The following is a 19,071-nucleotide window of genomic DNA, read 5'->3' on the forward strand; positions in this document are numbered from 1 at the left end:
AACACAAATAATGCATATCTTGAAAGCAAGAAGTAATTATTCAACAGCTGAATATTTAGATATTCAACAAAACTATATCGTATTCAGCAAAATGAAATTCACAAGTATTTGGATAAACTAAATTTTCAGCATAGTAAATGAATAGGCTGAATATACTGTAAATCGACACTAACTACTCTGTGTATTTAACAGAAAGCACTTAAATTTGTATTGTCTTATGTTAAAAAGATTATTAAGAAGATTTAAAAGAATATTAAAAAGATTTTTCTTTAAAAGAAGATGTCTAATGTACAAAACTGCTAATGTTTATCTTTAAAAATGTCTAATTTTTAGTATAATCTATACTATACACTAAATTTGATTATAAATAAATTTCTTAATAATATCACTGCAAATTTTCAATAACACATGAAAATGAATACATAATATTACAAAAGATGTAAGTTTTCAAAAGTACAAGATTTTGGTTACTATTCAAAATATAAGTGTTTCTTCAAAATTTTAAATTATTTTTTCTAGAACATTTAGAAACACTATCCTTTATAAAAAATATATAAATTGTATGTATTAATTAAATTTCACATATGAATATAGGTTTTTGACATTTTCGACAGTGAGGTTTTTGACGTGACGGTTTAAACTGTCAAAAACTGTCACATGTCAAAAACCTGCCAACCCTGTTTCCTCCCCTCAAACACGATAAAACATCTGCATTTTGCAATCTCTCCTCCATTCATTGCACGTTTACTCCTCCCCAACAGCAAAATTACTCTAAATTTCTATTTGCATTTTTATAAAATAATTAATTTATAATAAATTTGTATTATGTTTAAAAGTTTCCTACAGAAAAAATCTATCATAAAAAATTTCTAACATTTTCCTTTGGCTAAGAATTTTAAAATCTGGCAAATAATTTGAAATACTTAGTATAGGCTATGTATATATATATAGTAATATCATAATTAAAGGTCAATAAAGAAAAAGTGCAGGTAAAAGAAGAAAACACAACACCGGATGCAAAATTATAATGGTAAACATACTTAATACAATGAGTAATTTAACCAGTGAGAATAGCCTAAACCAAATTTACAAAAATTATAGTTTAAAATAAAACAAAATTAAAAAAAATTAGCACTATAATGAGAAAATAAAATATCATAGTAAAAGGTGATAACATATAGATAAATTTGCTTTACAGAGCGGAACAACTGTAAGTCAATTTTACTTGGAAATAGTAAGATTCGTTTAATGCAGACTCTTATAAAAAAAAGTCCACATGTTTCGCAGAGAACTTTTATTAAAACATTTTCCAAATTTTGAAAAAAATCAAATGACACACATTTTTCTTTCTTTTAGTTTTCACTAGTTATTAATACAGAATCACAATAATTCGGAGAAATAGCAACGGACATTTAAAGGTTGTATCCGGAAGAAAAAATGCTCAAGTTAAACACTTTGCCGGGGGAGGTACATGGGCAAAGCATTTGCAGAGGAGGCCTGATCAAATCCTTCCCACAGCATCCACATTATTTATAGTTTAGCATTGACCACAGTGCTGATGTGAAATATCCTCAGAGGTAGTTGGATCATGGGTTTGAGTCCCCTGGACGCCAGACTAACTGTAGCAGGCTTAGTGGTTTTCCTCTCCATGTAAGTGTTTTATCATGCATTCAGCTCGGCTAGAACATTTAAAACAGGACTTATCAATGTAAGAGTATTTTATTTGAATAAGTAGTTAAAAGTTTCTATCACAATGTACACAAATACATTCATGAAGATTTTATTACATTAAGAATAGGTTTAGCTAAAATAATTTTTATATATAATATTATTGAACTAATTTAACACGTTGAATGCCATAGGGGTCACCGGTGACTGGCGTTGAGTTTTTTCGTAGCGTCACTGGGGTCACCGATGAACGGCGAAACCTAGAAGATTATTCGAAACACATAATACGAACAAATTTTTAATGCTCTAATTTTTTTTTATATCATTATTATTACTAAAATGGTTTATATACTGAAAAAATCATTTTGGGCAGACGGGCAAGCCATGTAAAATTAGTGTGGCATTCAACATGTTAAAGGAAAAAAAAGTGTAAATCTATCTAAGCTTAAATACATAAGAAAGTGCAAGGATTGTTTTTAACACAAAACAAAATTGGAGTCAACAAAGAAAATTCAAATGTAAATCGAAAAGTAATTATTTATAAAAATAATTATTATTTATAAAAATATTTAATATTTAAAAAATTTGTTTTGCATTTACTAGAACACAGTCAAGACAGAAAGTAACAGCAAAAAAAAAAAACTATTAATCATTTATTTATACTAATAATATAAATTTAGATTACACAAACATTAAATTGCCTTTCAGAGAGCAAAAAAAAAATAATAAATTTCACTGTATCAAGTTTATACACATATCAATCCTTACAATCAATATATTTTCTTTCGAAATATTGTTATCAAAATTGCTTCGCTTCATATTTTTTTTACTACAGTTCAGGAAAAGCATTAGTTATAGATTAATAAAAGTTTTTTGATAATGTTATTCTAAGTAACACAGGTAAGGTAGCAATAACAATAAAAAAAATAAAAGTTTCTTAAAAATTATTATCACTGATGCTGAATTAGAAAGTTTTATTAGGTAGCTTTTCGTAGCAAGAAAACATGGAGTATAAAGTGTTGAGCATTGAATATGAAGTACCAAATATTTTTTTAATAAATTATTTAGTATATATCGATAAAGCATTAAGAATTTATCTTGGAAAATGCCAGTGACACAACAGCGATTCTGCATATCTAATCCATTTGTGATCCAATGAATGTTATGCAAATAATTTTTTTATTTTTTATATATAGTTATTGATATCAAAATTATGTAAATTAAACTGCTCTAGTTAATAATACTTTAATATTTTTTAAAAAGTTCAAGCTGTTAAGTACTTGGCATTATATTATTTTAAACAAAGAGCAAGGTACTCATCACCGCCCATCACTCAACCATGACCAAAAATCCTATTTCTAGGGCTTTACTTTTTAACGGCCATGGTTAAAATGCCATGTAATTTTGATACTGGTCAGATAAAGTGGACTCCGCTTGAGCTAGCTCGTTTGAATCTTCTGCATGATAACCAATGAGAGAACTTTCAGTTGTGGCAGAATTTATATGCAAAGTATACACGCCAGTTGTTTTATACATTGCCAGGATCTAACTCATTACCCTAGTTCTCTAATAAGCAGTGTGAAAGATAATTTAACCAGCTGTGCCACAAGAGCACCCTGGAGCAAGCTATTAATCCTTTTTAAAAATCAAATAAATTGAATTTCAATTTGAAATGTTAAAATTTTTAAAAGGAGTTTCACAGTCGTAAATAATTATATATCCCATGTTATCTATTTTGAGTCATAAATTCAAAACTAAAATTTGAAATTATACACTGAAAGCTGTGATGTTAGAATAAAACATTTTTAAACATTAGGTACTTTTTCTAAAAAAATAATAACTAATTAAAATCTTATAAATCATTAGAAGATTGCCTTTTTCTCCCATGCTTACACCATATTTAAAATATAAATAAAGCATAATCTTATTTTTTTCTTCAGGTTTATATCAACTGTAAGTTTAATAACAGTTTGAAATAATTATAATTAGATATCAATGTCAATTGTTTTCTAAAATAGCTAATGATTGAAAGTATACTTTTCATAATTATAATAAAAATTCGAAAACATTCTTCGTTGTTTTTTAAATTATTCAATCATTCTGTGAGAGAATTTCTGTGATAGCTCTCGAATGTAAACTAAGATAAACAAAAAAGCAAATTGGTATTTCAAATAATGATTTCTTATTCATAGCAATCGCCACATTGAAAACCTCATACAAAATTATAATCAAACACTACAGAACAAATATAGGGCACTTTAAAAACATTCCTCTTAATATTATAATAATAAAACATAAATAATACAACTACAACAGAAATGTAAACATAACTAGGGTTAGCTCTCTCGCTTAAACATTTTTATAAGATTTGTAGCATTAATAATTCACTAATAAAAATTGAAATGTATTAATAAAAAAGATGCCGTCGTTACTTAGGAATTAATATAAAAATAAGATATAAGTATTAAACTTACCAAATTCAAGCATTTTTATAACATCAATAGAACACATTTGCAGAAAACTTCTTCCATCGGTAGCGTGGATGCGAGGGGACAGAAAACGTATTTCGTCATAAAATTTTTCACTGATGTGCGCATGCGCTTGTTCTCCGTTACATGATCGTACCGAAGAAAAAGAAATGAAGCGAATTTCAGAGGCACGAAAGTCTTTTCGTACCGCGCATTGACTGGCGTTTGCTTTGGTGCCTCTAATTCATTGTGGTGCCTCTCATTTTTAAAGGCACATTAGTAATGTGCCTCTTACGCAAGAAAATACACGGTACATTTAGCCTGTGCCTCTGAAATCAGAGGTACAGTTTTTAGAGTGTAGCTGTAGTATTTAGCGTTACATTTAATTAAGCATCACTGGCTTCAATAATAGTTTAGTTTTTTTTTAGGGAGGCTTCGAAAAAATTACTTTTCGCCAACAAGAATTACAAAAATATTGCTGTCATTGCTAACAATTTTAGAGAATTATAATCAATTAATTTTGTTAATAGGTACAAATCAGAAGAATTAAAATAATTTCGTTGGAACAAAGGTATTTTATCCCCTAGGAAAACCTCGAAAAATCACCTTAATTTTATTGACGCCTTAATTAACAATTGGTACTATATTAATAAAGGGATCACATTTATATTGGTACGAATATTGATTCCTACTATAGATACTATGGACATATTTTTCGGTCCCTGGAAAGGGATTGGTACTGCAGAAAATTGTTGATTATGGTATTTTTTTACACTCAAGAGCTTCGAGAACTAGCATTATGCCAGATGATACTGAATACGGATAATCTTTATTTTGATGGGATGAGCTTCATAAATCATGTTTTGCTTTATCTAATATTATAAAGCTATCGGGAAGGGAAAGAAATAATGAATAATAAAATTAAAAAAAAAGGAATTGTTTTAATTTAACTGATTCTGTTGGCATATGTTTTTCAATTTTGAGCATTATTTCGTTGAATTCGTGTTGAATTCTCTCCTCTTTCACCCCGATCAAAAAACGGTATTCATCTGGTAATTAAAAACTAATAATAAATAAATAAAAATATGGATATTACATTGAGAAAAAATGTTTTGTTGAAACTAATAGAATATGATAAAATTTATCATATTTCTACCTCTATGGGAAACCCAAAAAGCTCTTTAATTTTTACAAAAGCGATTTGAGAAAGATTTGGATAAAATTAACAAACTATGATTTTATAATATGTGATAAATGTGGTCAAATATGGTAATTTTATCATAAAGCCTTAGATCATGGGATAACAATCGATTATTCGGTTAAATTTACTTCTGAGTTTTGTATTTTTTAATAAATGTGTGTCAAAATAACTATAAATAGGAAAATTAGAATTTCTGGTAAATAGCTGTCATATGAATGGAAACATTATCAAATGAATGACTTAAATGCATTATATTCTAGTTTTATCAACCATGCATTTTATCAGTTTCGAAGTTGAAAAAAAAATTTCGGCATGACATATTTCACTTTTGTGCAGAATTTTAATTCAGGAAAATCTTGTAAAATGAACACCTTCAAGACAGAGAAGTATGTTCTCTAAAAAGAGATGTCCTGTAAGGATAATAGCATGAAAATTCAAAAATCTAAAGCAGAAAATTATTTTAATTCAATTAATATGATAGTTAAATTAATACAAAATTATAAATACTGAACTACATTTTTGTAAACTCAATAAAAATATAATTAATATAATTCAAATATAAATTTAGAAAAATGATATGTATTTCTATCACTCTCATATTGACTTAGTTTTTAGCAAATGAGTAAATGCAATAATTTTGTTTTATTATTTTTTTGTAGACTTATCATTTTGCAGAAGTGTAATAGACAACAGTGGCATACAGACCATAAATATTTTCTTACGAACAACACACTCTAAAGTTATTGGAATGAAGTGCCCTGTCCCAGCCTTGTGAGGGTTCTGAAGAGAAATAACAGTCAAAAGACACTGTTTTAACATTATTTATCATAAATACAATATTTTTTAATGTTTAAATTATAAAAATTCATTCGAAAAGGGAAGAAAAAAAATTCTATTTTTGAAAACGAAATAATTCTCTATGATGAATTAAACCAAAATGAAAAAAATATGTTCCATTACATCTATACATCATCTAAATCAGAATCAAGTTAGCTGTTAAATAATATAATCCCTTATAATGTGGATACACTTCGACTTCTTGTTTTATATCTATGGCGATCAAAATTAAAATCACATTAAATATATAATCCATGGGCGGTATAGCCTGGTTGGCAGAAATGTGGACTCAGGTTTGTGAGAACGGGAGCCGACCGAATACTCTCCGTGTAGTAAATGGTGACTGGTGCACGTTACATTTGTCGGATCACAAAATCATCCATGTTCCCGTAACAAATTAATACCTCAGGGTTACTGAATTGGAGATTGATCGTTTTCAGGTTCAGGTCAAAATTGCGATCTGTGGATGAATGAATGGATGTCGGAATGGGTCCGCCCTATAAGCGGGTGCGACGTATGGGAGTGACTGAATTCGAATTCTCTGCCATATATGGCGCCATCTGGAAACAAGAACAATCGCCCCTCCTCTGCTTAATGGCTAACGACAACAACAGCACAAAAAATCCATCCTTATACAGATATTCAATCGGTTCATATTCCCGAATCACTATAGACACTTCTTTTTCTACTCCAAAACTAATAAAAAACATTAAAAATTAATTTTAAAAAATTTAAGCATTGAAAGTATTCACGGACTTTAATGACTTAATCGTAAATTCATGATTTAACTTCAATGACTAAAACGCAAGTTGTTTATTGAGATTTAGTGACTGAAGCACACATTCATGATTGAGCTTTAGTGACTGAAACATACATACATCATTAAATTTTAATGACTGACATAAAATATAATTATGGATAACATACATAAAAGAGTTTAATGACTGAAGCATGTATTCTTGAATGAGTTTTAATGGCTTAAATATATATTCGTAAATGAGCTCTGATTACTGAAACATGCATTAATGAACGAACTTATATAGGGAATGGATGACTAAAACTTTTTTTTTTATTTCCTATAAACTGCACAATCAGTCTTCCCGATGAGCAGACCTAGTGCGCTCTCCAGAAGTGGTATCCACTCTTTCAGGACTACCGCAATGGGTGAGATACCGTTGGCCATGTTAATTTGGACGTCTAGTTTCTGCCACAGGGATGACTAAAACATGCATTCATAACCGAGGCTCTCTCTATTGGAATATTGGAATGACGAATCTGAAGAAAAAAAACGACTTTAAGGTTTCCAACAATAAGGAAGACTTGAACATTGAATTGAATTGATTTCGAATTGGAAAAACTTATTATTTTAATGTGTTTTACCCGCCAAACTAATGTTTAAAAAGTACTTTTTTTTTTGCCTGTACTTATTGTACTAAATTGAATGACATATTACCAGATTCCAATCTACTAATGCAACGCTACTTTGAAAATGATGCTACTTTAAAAGTTACAGCTTTAAAACTTGCAAGGAATTATATGGAATAAAACCTTTCGGAAAATTATAAAGAGCTCCATTTTTCTCATTTTACTTTTTTGTCTGAAAATATCTTTTCATTAAAGATTCTCTATTCTCTATTGTAATATATTCTCTCACCGATTGATTTTAGATAATAAAATTTAAAAAATACAAATATGAAAAAAAGTACTGTTGTATAACTAAATTTCATGATAATGATTATTCTGTTTACACAATTAACGCTCAGATTGAAATTATTTTTTGATATAACTTTTTGATTACAAATTATGCTCCCATTGACTGACAAATTATCATATTATCTTTATCATATTATTATATATATCTTTAAAAGTTATTTTCTTAAGTCATATATTATAGAATACAATTGCTCTCTGCACAATTAAAAATTATTTTTCATTTTTTTTGTATTATGAAAGGGTTTATGCCAGTAGTGTTACTTTAATTTTCTTTAATTATTTTGATTTATTTTCAGTTTCTTTAATTAATTTTATTATTTTTTTAATAAATAGGCAAGTCAACTAAATACTCCTTAACGTTTTAATAAAATGAATATTCTTTTTAATTATGTAAATCATTAATTAATAATAAAAAGTTTAAATTTGTTTGCATGATTTATATGCATACTGAAATAAATTCTGGCCATACAATAAGGAGAAAACAATAAAGATGTCAAAATTCTGGTAAAATTAACTTACTGGTCACGTTAAAAAAAAATAATAAAAAAAAGCATAAATTCTGATTAATAAAACAGAAATATACGGTATTTAAACCATTCATTTAATCAATTTTCGTGTCATATAGTAATGGTTTAATTTTGGTATTCAAAATTATAGCGCATTTATTATCGCACATGTTCCTATTATCGTATATTTAGTAAAAAATGCAAAACTGAAAACTGAATTTAAAAGAATAAAGGATTTTTATGCCATGATGGAAATACTAAATTTTACTGAATTTACCAAATTTTATCACATATTATAAAACCATATTTTTTTGTTAATTTTACCAAAATCAATACCAAACCACGTTGGCAATAATTTTTGCGAGCTTTTAATGTGTTCCCATAAGCCAGAAATACGATAAATTTTACTATAATAAGATAGTGTTAAAGAAACCTTTTTTTTCTCAGTGTCAATATTAAAATTTGCTACATAAACGTTAAAAATTGCCAATTTAGTCAGCTTTTTCAATTTTGCTTAGATTTGACTTAAAATAGTGCTAAAAATTAAAATAATTAAACCTAACATAATTAATAATATTATATTAATATAATTCATAATGTATATAATTTAATCATAACAACTACATCGAAAGTATTTACTTGCTGAATGAAATCTGTCTGCTGTAAGTCTTTTTAATTATATAGGTTATTTGTTATTTTCACTAAAAGATTCGTGCATTCAATTCAGATAAAACTGCAACAAATTAATACATCATAATCTCAATAATAACATGCACCGAGTTAACAGAAAATTGAATCTAATACACATTTTTGAAAGCATGTAATAAAAAAAAACTAATAGTAAAATATCATTATCAACCTCTGTTTTATTCGCTGAAAAAAAAGTAAATTTATTTCATGAAGTATCTGTTGTATTTGAACTTTTTCTTTGGATCATTTCTATCGTTCTGTTCGTCAAACAAGCTGTGACATTGTTTAATGACAATGGAAGAGCAGTTGATCTTGGGCCTCCAACTCTTTCATCACTTCATCTTCAGACATTTACCGCCATCTATTGGGGATGTCGGGAAACTTGTATAATATGTACTATAAGTAATTCGTTTCTCGATTGTATTATGCATCATAATTTCGTGAAGGGAGGGAAAAGAAAAGGAAAAAGAGAGATTTTTTTTAAAAAAAGTTATCCTTTCTATTTTTTAAAAATTAAATAATATAGTACACATATAAAAGTTGCATTGCATACTTTACATGAAAATTATTCTGTCAATTTTTAATTTGAATTCTCTTCTTTCCACCATCAAAAGATTTTTTCTTAAATTCGCAATGGAAAGTCATAAATTTTTTTTAAGATCTATATCCCCGTAATATTATATTATTATTATTTTTTTGTTTTGTTCCGCAATACAACTACAAGAACTTTGAGCTTTAGAAATTCGTACGTAATCTCTTTTAACTCAAAGATTCTATTGAAAATCGCTTAAGTTTTGAGGAAATAAATATATTTTATTTTCTGAAGAAATATTCAAGCGAAAAATAATTTTCAAGAACTGTTTTCATTTTTCAGTTTCAGAAAGTTGTTGAAAAAAGTTGGATTTAACTGTTTAAAAATTTTGAATCTCTCTTAAATGTAATTTTAATTAATAAAGTCTAAAACTTGTCTAACAGTTTCTATGATATAAAAAAATTTAAAAAAAATATTTCTGAATTTTAATTTCCCATAAAATTTTCAAATCATTTTGATCAAATTTTAGTATTTTGAATTTAAAATTATTTTAATCAAGAGGGAGTTAAAACACGTGTACCATTACAGTACAATTCAGATTTTTTTTTGTTGTTATTGATAAATGAAATAGTAAAATAAACGTGTTTTATCAATAGATGCAATGTTGTTTTAATTTTCGTAATTAGCTCCCAATATCTTGGGGGAAGGAGGACTGCAATGAAATGCACTCAATCGTTTGCAAAAATCAGGAAGAAATCATCATGGGATGCGTAAAAATCTGATCACTAGATGCGAATAATTCAGGGAATTTTCTTTTATGTGCGCTACCTGGAAATAAATTAAATAGTGATAATAAAATTCCTGTATGGAGAAAAAAATCCTGGTAAAATTGCAGAACTATATGGTAATAAAATTTCTGTTTCAAGAAAAATAAATATAAATAAATTTAAAAAATATAATTCTGGTTAATAAACCAAAATATACAATTTTTAAGACATTCATTGGTAACTTTTCCATTTACCGGAAAATCAAAGTTTCAAAGTTACAGTTTTTATTACCTCACATTTAGTAAAAAATGCAACATTGAAATGTGAATATAACCGAATATACGGTCTTTATGCCGTGCTCTAAGATACCATGATAAAACTAATAAATTTTACCACAATTACACAATTTTATCATACATTGGAAAACCATATTTTATTGCTAACTTTGCGCATATCATTACCGCGAAGGGGTAATAAGGGAAAGTATTTTTTTAAGCTTTGAGATACATCGAAGTCGAAGGTCTATCGAAGTGATCGAAAAAAACAATGTGTGAGATTGCTTACTATTTAAACTGTGATTTTGGTTTTTACTGAAATACGATTAAAGAAGAAAATCTTTGCTTCTCGTCACCAAAATCACAAAAGAAACTCATTAATCATTAACATAATTATAGCTCATTAACACTATTTATTAAAACCCAGTAACGTACAGTGAGCAAAATAAAAACGGATCACCCTGAATAACTTTTGACCTGAAGATCAAATCTTAGCTTTCTAGGACTCCATCTTAATAGCTCGAGGGGGTGACGTCAAACATGCTAATTAATTAGTGCAGACGATATTTTACGAAATTAGACACAAAAAGGAACTTTCTCTGAATAAACAGACCTTTTTATTCAACGGATTTCGATTTTTGATCCCCAAAATATTGAGGGCAGCCGCAATTTGGAAAATATGGTCCCCATAGTTCGAACTCTCTAATATTAATTTTATTTTTTGCGTATTTCGCCATATCTGGAGAGCTTTGGAAGCGAAATGAAAAATCTTTACACACAATTATAAAATTCATTCATTCAAGGATAATTCCATTCAAAAAATAAATTTTAGTAAATATTTACTATTTTGTATTATTTTACTTAATAACAGTCGTAAGATTATAATTTTTACAGATAATTTTAACAGTCGTAAGATTTATAATGAATTATAAGATATATAAATTTTTGCATAATTTTAAAGTATCTAATTTTACATGGCAAAATAAAAAAAAGTTGAGCGAAATTGGTTAAGTAGTTTCTGAGAAATCAAATTTTAAATATATGACTTTTTTTTAATTTAATTTCTCAGGAACTACTCAACCAATTTTACTCAAATTTTGTATTTTGCCTTGTAAAATTAGATATTTTAAAATAATGTAAAAAATTGCATACTTCAAAAACTATACTATACTATTCAAAATTTTTTTGATTATTGCTGAATTAAATAATAAAAAATAGTAAATATTTACCAACTTATTTTTTTCGCATGCATTTATTTTTGGATAAAGGAATTTTATAATTGTGTGCAAAGATTTTTCAATTCGGTCAAAAAATTCTTGAGACACGGGGAAATACTCAGAAAATAAAATTAACATTAGGGGGTCCAAACTTCTCCTGATCAAACTATGGGGACCATATTTCTCAGATTGAGGCTATCCTCTATATTTTGGGGGGCAAGAATCCAAATTCCTCGAAAAAAAAGGTAAGTTTCAGAGAAAGTACATTTTTGTGTCTGATTTCGTCTCTTAAAATATCATCTGCACTAATTAATTAGCGTATTTGATTTAACCCCTTCAAACCATTAAGACGGAATCCTAAAAAGTGAAGATCTGATCATTAGATCAAAAGCTATGCAGGGTGGTCAGTTTTTTATTTTGTGCACTGTTCACCAGCATATTAACTAATTATTGAATGGCAGAATTTGTTAAATTCTTTCGTCCCTTTTATATCTTTCTAACAGTAGTACAACGTATTTCTATTGCAGCTATAACAACTTATCTTTTACCAATTATGTGGCAAATTTTTCACTTCGCATTAACTGGATTTTCGCACAACGCAATATCACCGTCCCATTAAAGCCAGTTAAAAGAGGGTTACTTTATATTGGTAGCGTTTTTTTTTCTTCTCAAAATATGAAGAACACTTAAAAGTTACTGCTCATCATGGTTTCTTCATTAATCAAAGACAAAAGATAGAAACAATGAGCACTTGGAAACTCAGTAAATTAATGAACAATCAGCTCCTATCAACTTGATTCCGCGTGAAATTTTTTTCCCGGGCCTTTTAAAACCAGCTTTTCCAGAGACTTTTGTAGTTCAACACCCCCATCGCATCACTTCAGCATTTATCCTAACGAATGGATCAAGTTTTCGAAAGCACCAACTGCTATATAACAACTTAAAAGTTTCGTCAACTTACTGTCAAACAATTTGTCTTCTCCCCCCTCCCCTTTTAACCCCTCTTCCAGTCTGCAAATTTGCTGCAGATGATTGGTACATACAACCTCAAGGTTGGTAACATTATTACCTCTCCTGCAATACTTTTTTTCCCGTCTTTTTGCTCTTTTTGGCGAAGACATTTCGGAAGACTATCTTCGTTTTGGGTTGACAATCCTCCACTCTTATCCACCCCTTGTAAGAGATGAAGGTTTGGAGGCGTGGGAGGAGGGGTCGAAAGAATTACCGTCCCCTTCTGGGTGTTGGGTCTTAATTAAGGCCTGTCTTCACGGTTGGATGACATTAGGGACAGTTAACGAGTCGTAATTTCCTCGACGACTAGGTACTGGCTTCCTAACGCAATGACCAAATGGAGCCCCTCGCGCCAAACCACCCCCATGAATGAAGGTCCATCTGTCTGTGCGTTTGTGGGTTGTGGAAAAGCATGTCGAAGCAAGACATCACCGCTAAAAGAGAATGTTTTAATGATTCCTTACCTGATGATAAAGCGAGCAACACTCATGAATACAGATTAGTTCTGGAGTCGACGGTGATTAGCACAGCATATTGAACGGATAAATCATGAATGCAATTTTTTTTTGTCCATCTTGTTAGTTTTTTATGTTGTTTTTGCTTCTTTCATTTGCTGAGATGCGCAGACATACGGAATGAGATAAAATAATGGAAGCAGTTGTATATGTTGCCTGAAATGAATTCCTATCTAAATGGAAAGAAAATTAAGGTTTTATCTCGTCTTACGTGTCATATCATCTTGTTTGAATTACTTATTACGGAGCTTTCAGGGAATGTGGGATCATAATCATTAGGTTAAACACCCAGAGTTTCTCTTAAGTAATTATTCATTTTAATACCAATGTAGTTTTATCTTCATTTGCATTTAAAGAGTAACTTTTAGCCTTTTAATGTCATTAATTAATGTTCACAGTCTAGGTTAAATTTTAAATTAAGTCGTGTTTGATGAAATTATTTAGAAATTCATTGTCTAGCAATATAAGGGCAATTATAAATTACTTCATCATTGTAATGACCTCAAAATAAAAAATAACTTATTATTATTTTTTTTTTTTTTTTCATTATTTTTTATACACATAATGGAAGTTAAACTACTTGACTTTTAAGGGCAAAAAAAACATATTCTTCGTACCGTTTCCTCTTTATCAAAAAAATTTTTATAAACAAAACTGATTTTTCCATAGTAAAGTTTTAAAATAGCTGAAGTATAATTTTAAAGTTTCAGTAGTTTTAATCTAACTTATTTTAAATGAAACAAACTTCAGTTGGTTTCTCATTATATTTTTCTCTTCAAATAATAATTTGTATGTTATGATATTAGGTTTGTAAGCATAAGCTCGATTTCAAGTTAAAAATAGCATGATAGGATAATAAATTCAATTTTTAAACAAGCGAAATTTCACGATTTGAAAAATAATAATAATAAAAGGACAACTTTTTTAAAATAACAAAAGTAAACTTTTCAAATATTTATTTTTAAAAAAATATTATTAAAATACTTTACCATGATTCAATACATTGAATACATTCACATAATTTTTTTAAAAAATATATATTCATGGCTAAAAAAAGCTTCTACAAAATGAATAGCTTTGAGCATTTTATTGTCTTAATTATTATTCAATAATAATTTATATATTCGATGCAGTCTTGAATTATTAGGGGACGTTCAAATCTGATGCAAGTACCTAAGAAGGGAGGTGGTTGTGATTTGCTTATTTTTGCTGAAAAAGGGAGAGGAGGGATGTAAGCAATGCTTTTATATATAGGTCATTCTCACAAAAACAGTCATTTTCATGTCCCCAGTATATTTTATGTTTGTTTTACAGCTTACGAAAAAAAAAAAAAAAATTCAGGGAAAGTGTCCTTCAGAATGCAAGCTAACAAAAGAATAAAAATAAAATTATCAATTTTTATTTTTTATTTATTTTAGGTAATTAAAATATACCAATATGTCATTCCCTCACTTGTCCCCACTACTGATTTAAAAAAAGAAAAAAATTATTTCTGGAATAAAAATTTTTTTTTTACAAATTCGTGTTCTTTATTTCAGAATACTGAAATATAGAATTCAGAAAATCAATATTAAATTTAATTTCTGATAAAAATATTAACACAGCACTATTTTAAACTTTGTCCCCAGTGTTTCGCGCCATTCCCTCACAACAATGTTCTTATGACCTGTAATCTTCTTAGAATAAAAATATTTTAATAAAAACTTCAGAAGTTAACAACTGGCATCATAGAACAAAATTGCAGTATGTTTCCATCTTCAACTTAAAGAAGCTTTGCTGTGGAATAAATTTAAATGAATCAAACCAGGTAAAATTTTTTACATTTGTCATTCCCTCATGTCATTTTTTAGAGTAAAATAAAATACAACTTCATCGAGAAAGTGGATAATTATATGTTGCTTTCTTGTATGAATATAATTGTATGCGATTGACTTCAGAAATTAATTAGGCCTAACTGTTATTTTTAAATTTTATTGAATTCGTCATTCCCTCACTAGTGTATAAAGTGAGGGAATGACGCTAAAGTGAGGGAATGATTCAAGATGAGTATATTATAAATTTTTTTTTTGTTCAATCGTGCCAGCCAATTTTATTTCACAAACCTGTAAAAACTATTAAATATATAAGACTAAATTATAATAAATATTAGATATACTTAGTATGTTATCATTTTCAAACTTTAGGTAGATGTAACTTAGATAAAAACATGTATTAAAATAAAATATCATTCCCTCACTATTAGTGTCATTCCCTCACTTTTTAAATAGTGAAAATAATTAATTTACTTATTAATTAATTTGAAAAATAAATTAAGAAAGTAATAAATTAATTCATTAAATTAATTAATTAATTATTAATTATTATGAATTAATTAATTATAAATTAATTATTTAAAAAAAATAATTAATTTAAATATTAAGTGTAATTAATAGGATATATACTTTCTTTATAATGCCATTACATATTTCTATTAATATAAAAAGTTTCAGAGCTTTTTATTCACTTTACTTTTTTGGGATTTTATGAACTGAAAAATGACAGTTTTCGTGAGAATGACCCATATAATGCTTATATAAGTAATACTTAAATTTTCTACTTTTTCTTGAAATTCTAAAAATTTAACTAAATAATGTTAAAAAAAAAAAAATTACAAAATTCTTCTTTCCTAGAAAACTTCAAATTTGAAATAAAATTTAAATAAAATACAGTTTAAAAATTTTAGGAAATGAATTAAGACTGAAATTTCCTTTTATGCAAAGTTACTTTTCTTAGTTAAATTTAATCCTAAAATTCTTAAAACTCGTTTATTACTATAAAAGATATATAGCAAAAAACAAGAGGGTGTTGTGTAAGCATAAAAGGGTCTATGTTTACTTTTGTTGTCAATGAGGGAACACGTTTTAAATTTTTTAAAACATGCTTACGTAATATTTAAATGGGCCCATATAAATTATATTATTTTTAGTTAAAGGATACACAGACGATGTAATAGTAATTAAAAAATATTTATGGATAAGGACATTCAATTACCATAAGCATTATGTAATTATTAAGAAAATGTTAATGCTCTAGTGCATAGGTTCCCAAAGTGGTCCAGGTGGACCCCCAGGGGTCCATAGGAGACCACACGGGGGTCCACGTAGACGTGAAAAGAAAACAGGGGTTCACAAGTTGTAAGTGGGGGTCCAAGAAAAATTTTCTGGTTTTCATAATAAAGAACAAAAATTTTGGCTTGGATTTACCTATCAACGTAGGCAGGTAGCATCATTCACTAGGTAGGTACTCAAAAATATTCTAGACTCAGTTCAATCACAGAATTGAATAGAACAATAGATAATAGTACAAGTGTACACCACATGTCGAGACTTGCAAAGTGCCGCCCGTGCGCCCGCTCGCATTTAAATACCCTGCATGATGACTTACGGAAGAGGTGGATGTGGTATTACAAGAGGAGCTACTTGAGCTCAGCACTAACGAGGAACTGAAGGTGAAATTTAAAAAAGGCTATCAAACATATTGGCTAAAGGCAGAAATCCCCGAAAAATATCCTGGGCTGTGGGAAATAGTGAGAAAGCGTTTCCCTTGTCATATCTTGTCGAAACAAGTTTTAGTGTCGTTACCAACCTGTTAACAAAAAAAATGAGCAGATTGGACACCACAGAACGGAGAGATTTGAGATTACTTCTTACAAAACTGAAGCCAAATATTGATAATTTGCTGCCAATTCATCAAGTACATCCATCTCATTAAAAGTATGACTATTTTTTATTGTTGATTTACATTTCAGAATTCATTGTTGGTTTTTTGTCAATGTTTGTAATAATAAATGTTTATAATTTTGTATAACCACAAGTGTTATTTTAATAAATAGGACACAAGAAAATGTGCCACTTTTTTTTCTCTTCTTAACACCCCCAATTTAGGGTGATATTTTTTAGGAGTTTTGGGAATACAGTAGAAATGTAGCAGCAGGGGGTCTACCGAAAATAGTAAAAATTTGAAAGTGGTCCACGAGAAAAAAAAGTTTGGGAACCTCTGCTCTAGTGAATTTAACAGTCTTTGTTATTATAATTAATAATGAAGACAACGCATAATAACTAAGTTATTAAATTGGCTTAGTCATAAATGAGTTTCAAAATAAAATGCACTAACACACGAAATGTGCGAAAGCTTTATTTTATACAAATATAAATTCTATAAAACATACTGATAAATTTCTCTTTTTCTACTCTATAAGTTATTCTTTTAAAAAGATTACTTTTTTTTCAGATTAATATTTTATTATTTAATAAAAACTGTTTTTTTTTTCTATTTTAAAAACCGCTGTTTTTGTAATATGTCAATTCATCGTTTAAAGTAATAAATAATTTCATAAAACTAACACAATAGCGCATATATTATTTCTTCCACGCAATATTGAATAAGTCAGATATTCGTAATGGCATTTTGAAGGTGATGACAATTTTTGAAAAAAAACTGTAAGACCTTACATAACTTAAATTTTTTTGTTTCTTTATGTCGCAATTTGTCACATACTAAAACTGAAATATATTTCTAATATTGTAGAGTTATTAGAAAATTTTAATGATTCCTGAAACATCAGATATGATAAAATCCAATTTATGAAATATAATTTCAACACGATCTCGTCCATTGTATGAAATATTTTGATTCATCGGAAATAAAATAAAATAACTTTTGGATTGCATTGTTGAAAATGACAACATATATCGATATCAATATCTATTTTTTTCAACAATTCCAACTTGCTTTTCTAGTGATCTCAAGTCTTAGTTTGGTTAAATCAGAGTAATAAATTCTGTTTCTGGTTTGAAACAAAATCCACTAAATCCAAATATGGTTTATAATCATGTGCTACTTCTCATAATAACATTTTAAATAAAATGTAATATTTTGTATATGATGTTTAGTTTAACTATTTGCCATGTTTATCACATGATGTGTGATCTGCAATCTTTCTAAAACTAATTTTTAGCAAAGATTCATATTATACATATTCTTATTGCTTGTTTAAACGTCTTATTATTTAAAATTCGCACGCAGAAAAATTTTATAGTTCATATGGAAGTGTAATAATGCTTGTAACAGCATTAAATTGCCTTTGTTTTGAATACAACTTATGCAAAAGTAGGATATGACAGAAGTTAAGTTATATTTTATTAAAAATGAGGTGAATTTTTAAACAAAAATCACTGTATGTACTACAGTTCTACAACGTTGGGGGTAAAAAATTATTTCATTGTAAACAAAAAAGGGTTATAGGTAAACACATATATTACACAACTCGTATTAATTCATTAACTGCGTATAACCTTGAGAATAAGTGCGGAGATATCATTTTTTCCCCACAGAGGCCTTGATTATATATTTTCACAGGCTACTTCATACTTATATTTTTTCGCAACCGCATTATTATTATATATTTATACAGTTGATACAACAAGGCTTGCTTTTTAAAACGTTCGATTGGTTTTGAGCAGTAGCTTTTGGTTGGTGTCCTTTCAGATAAGGAATTGAAAAACTAAATTTTCAGCATATTTTACTTTTTTGCTATCGAAAAGGTAAAAATGCTGTTTAAGCAGCAAACAAAATTTATTTGGTGTGTATGGAAAAGATATATTTGCAGTACGCCAGTGTCAAAACAGGCTTG

General features: G+C 28.2%; 1 long non-coding RNA gene across 1 annotated transcript; it reads right to left on the reverse strand.

Annotated features, from left to right (window-relative positions):
• Positions 1–1,279: 1,279 nt before the first annotated feature.
• LOC147815758 (uncharacterized) lies at positions 1,280–4,283 on the reverse strand. The gene is made up of 2 exons (XR_015431373.1): positions 4,143–4,283; positions 1,280–1,679 (listed from the first exon to the last, which is right to left on the reverse strand). It is a non-coding gene; the product is annotated as an uncharacterized LOC147815758 (long non-coding RNA).
• Between the last annotated feature and the right edge of the window lie 14,788 nt (positions 4,284–19,071).

This window comes from Parasteatoda tepidariorum, chromosome 2, assembly GCF_982258835.1.
Source record: "Parasteatoda tepidariorum strain Cologne lab strain chromosome 2, Ptep-v5.0, whole genome shotgun sequence".
In the NCBI taxonomy this organism is placed as follows: Eukaryota; Metazoa; Arthropoda; class Arachnida; order Araneae; family Theridiidae; genus Parasteatoda; species Parasteatoda tepidariorum.